The sequence below is a fragment of the Ixodes scapularis genome, unplaced genomic scaffold (genome assembly GCF_016920785.2).
Source record: "Ixodes scapularis isolate PalLabHiFi unplaced genomic scaffold, ASM1692078v2 PGA_scaffold3__209_contigs__length_174095766, whole genome shotgun sequence".
Lineage (NCBI taxonomy): Eukaryota > Metazoa > Arthropoda > Arachnida > Ixodida > Ixodidae > Ixodes > Ixodes scapularis.
In genome coordinates this window covers 35,287,450-35,291,614 of record NW_024609868.1, presented here as the reverse complement: position 1 = coordinate 35,291,614, position 4,165 = coordinate 35,287,450, and positions in this window count along the sequence as shown.

Sequence of the window (4,165 nt, the reverse complement as noted above, 5' to 3'; positions counted from 1 at the left end):
CGGAAATGCGCCTCAGGACACGTCTCAGGTTTTCTTGGTGCTCGCTGGTCGTCCTCCCCCACACAATGACATCGTCGATGTAACAGAGAACCCCACTGCATCCTTTCAGGATGAGCGACATCATCTTTTGGAAGGCAGCCGGCGCTGATGCAAGTCCGAAACAGACGCGCTTGAACCTAAACAGACCATCGTGGGTGACGAAAGTTGTTAACTCGCGGCTGTCGGGCGTCAGTTCGACCTGGTGGTTCGCAGATGCCAAGTCGAGCTTTGAAAACCTGGTAGCACCCACCATCTGGTGCAGCAGCTCCTCAGTATGGGGAAGTGGGAAATCCACAATGATGGCTTTGTTCGGTTCCCTCAGGTCGACGCACAATCGGATCGTGCCGTCCTTCTTCCGAACCACGACAATGGGCGAGGTCCATTCCGCTGCATCCACCCGCTCGATGATGTCGAGACGTTCCAACCGTTGCAACTCTTCAGACACCTGTTCGCGCAACGTAATGGGCAATCTGCGTAGCTTCGCAGCGACTGGCTTCACCGATGCACGCACCTTGACTTGATGAACGAAGCCCTTGGCCAGGCCAAGCTCGCCCGAAAAAAGATGTGAGAATTCACCGCGTTAATTCACTGGCAGCAATTCCGCTGAGTGCGCGACAGTTTGTAGACAACTGAGCATGTCGCCGTGGATGTTCAGTTGCAGGTTCAGAATGGCATCCAGTCCAAGAAGTGACTTGCCACGCTGTACAACATGAAACAGAACACACGTGCGTGTGTGTTTGTAGGCCACGTCAGTTAAAAAACAGCCTTTCACTGGGATGCGCTTTTTGGAATAATCCAGCAGCGTCACCGTCGCGTCAGTCAGCGAGCGGCCAGCAAAGTGCTTGTGGAAGATATCTTCACTCAGAAGTGAAACAGACGAGCCGGTGTCGACCAGAAACCGTAATGTCACGCTGTCAACGTCGATGTCGACGTAGATCCCTTTCTCTCGCATGTTGTCAGGGTCCAGGTTCAAAATCGTGACAGAGTTCGTGGCCGCCGACGATTCTTTCGCGGCGTGATTTTCCTGCCGACCTTCTTGCCTCCGCTTCGTCTTGCACACCGCAGCAAAGTGCCCCCGCTTGTTGCAGTTGCGACATGTCTTGTCTTTTGCCGGGCATTCCTTCGCATTCGCGCGGTGCGCAGTCGAGCCGCAACGGTAGCACGACGCAGTCGACGCCTTTCAGGTGCTCCCACTCGTCGGCTTGTCGACAACTCGCTGGACGACGGGGTCTCCAGCAAACTCCTTCAGCTCTCGCTGAGTCTGTTCGATGTGCCTGCCGAGGTCGATCGCGCGATTTAGTGTCAGACCCGTTCCCTCGAAGAGCAGGCGCTCGCGTATCTGCTGCGACGCTGTTCCCTCCAAGAGCTGATCGCGTATAGTCTTGTCAGCTTCCTCTCCAAAGTTGCAGTCCGACGACAACTCACGAGGTGCGGCGGCGTAGGATTCGAAGGCTTCTCCCGGCAGTTGACGGCGCTGACGGAAACGATGTCTTTCCATCAGTTCGTTCGTCGCAGTCGAGAAGTGGTTGTCCAACACGGCCAGTGCTTCGTCGAATACGTTCTTTTCGTCATGCCCTTTGGTGACTCCTTCCTTTTCTTTGATGACCGATGCCGGAGTAGTCGGTGCTACACTATTGTAGATCCGCTGCCCTTCCAGGCCCAGCGCATTGAGCAGAATAACCTTCCTGCGTTTTGGCGCGAAGTCGTCGCCGCCGACGGCTTCCAAGTAGTTCAGGAAAGCTAACTTCCACTGCCGCCATGGCACGCAAGCTGGTCCGGGCGTAGCGAGGAACGGGGGTGGTGACGGACTGTAACTGAGCATGGCGTCCGCTCACCGGCAGCAGGCAGTAGCAGGCCCGGCAGGGTTCTTCAACGGTCTTCCCTGTCGCCATTATGTGTCCTGAGGGCACGAAGAAAGGGTCGACTAGTCCATTCGAACGTTGAACGAAAAAGCGTTTTTAATGCGAGTCATAGGTTGCCAGATCACGTTATGGTATGTACAGTGTCGCCAACATAAAAGCAGAACACAACACTTACTCTTGTGAAACCCAGCTAACCGCCTTCCTTACTGATATTTATTCAAGCTTCGATTCGAATATTCAGACCGACGCCATTTTCATGGACTTCTCTAAAGCATTCGACAAAGTACCACACCAGCGTTTTTTAACAAAGCTTAACGATATTAATATTCATCCCTCTGTTGTTAAGTGGATTTCTGAATTTCTAATTAGCCGTAAGCAATATTCCTCCGTTAACAACGTAAAATCTCCCACTTCTACCGTAACGTCACGTGTCCCCCACGGAATAGTACTTGGCCCCCTTCTGTTCCTAATTTATAGTAATGATCTCCACCTTAATATAGGTTCTTCTGTGCGCTTGTTCGCCGACGATTGTGTAATTTACCGACCCATTCTTTTATACCATGATCATCATGCTCTCCAGGAAGACCTTGAGTCTGTAATTCATTGGTGTGAAAAATGGCAGCTATAGATGACGTTATACTTTAATCAATGTAGTTCCCTATCATTTTCCCGCAGCTCGCGTGCCGCAACATTTTTGAATTACCTCACTTACACTCAAGTAATAGCATGCTCATCATATAAATACCTGGGTGTTCATCTCACCTCCGACCTATCATGGACTACTCACATAACTTCGGTTATTTCTGATACTAACCGTTCTCTCGGATATTTGCGCCGTAAATACCTGGGTGTTCATCTCACCTCCGACCTATCATGGACTACTCACATAACTTCTGTTATTTCTGATACTAACCGTTCTCTCGGATATTTGCGCCGTAACCTCAAACTTTCTACACCCTCCGTAAAACGACTAGCGTCTACTACTCTTATAAGATTGAAGTTAGAACACGCCTCATCTATATCGTCCCCCCATGGCAGTCCTACCTTGAAAATAATCTAGAATTCGTCCAAAACAGAGCCCTTCGTTTTATTTATAACTACTCACCATCAGGGTTGTAAAAGTTACTTCAAAAATGTACCTAAGATACAGTTACAGTTACTCATACGAAAATGTACCTAGGTACGTATCTAGCTACTCGCTTAAAAATGTACCTCGGTGCAGGTACAGTTACTTCAAAGGTACTTTTTATTTTCACGCCAAGTATTTTTCTCAAATTTGTCACATTATTATTAGAAGTAAATCCTTCGTATACTGGGTGTACACAAAAACAAGTTTGATAAGCATGGCTTATTGGTGTCAATGGGCCCGCCCTGCTCCCGCCCTGTTCCCGTGCGCTAGCTACCAGCGAAGTCAAAGCTAGCGCGAGCCCAATGCTCTGTGCATTCCTGACTCGCGCGTGGGCTCGTGCAGTGTGGGCACCGTTACGGGCTCCATGCGCGCGCTTGTAGCTTCGGCTGCGCTCGCACCGAAGCTGAAACGAAGTATAGTTGAGTTTCACCAAACTCTGGATGTAGTGCTGGTAAAGCCTCACCGTCCTTTTCGGAGCACAGAGCACTGCGCGACTCGCGCGACTGTGGTGTCTGCCCCGCGGGTGTCGCTTCTCTGCAGCGCATCGGTGCATGCCAAGGAGCGCACTCAACGGGTTCACTCGCCGTGATCCGATCGTGACTTCGCCAGCACATCGAAAATGAATCGGAATTTTGAAGCAAATATCAGATACTGCTGCCCAAAAAACAACTCTAATCTGAACTAAAACATTCCACAACAATGAGGGTCGTTAGATGCTGCTGTAGGTACCTGAAAAGAAGTGCAGGCTAATAAAACTAAATATCCTGTACCATCAGAACTCAGTGTTACATATTTAATTGTATTTTTTTATCTGACGAGCAGATAAACTTCATTTTAAAAAAATGTTTTTTTTTTTGTGTTTACTTTGTTGAATTTTATATATCCTGCCTTAAAAAGGAGACAGGCACTGTGTTCCTATAATAGAGATGGGCTTTATATAGCAATGCGGCATTATTTCATTTTCAAGTAATATGCCAACATATGCCGGACCCTGCTCCAAAAGGGTCACTACCTGCTCCAAAAAATATTTTGCCTGCTACAAGGCCAGCTCCAAAAGGTCAAATGGCACCTCCATCACTGTGTAAGGTTTGTTACGCTCCGTACTATGTGCGTTTACGTCCGTCAGTCGGCCAAG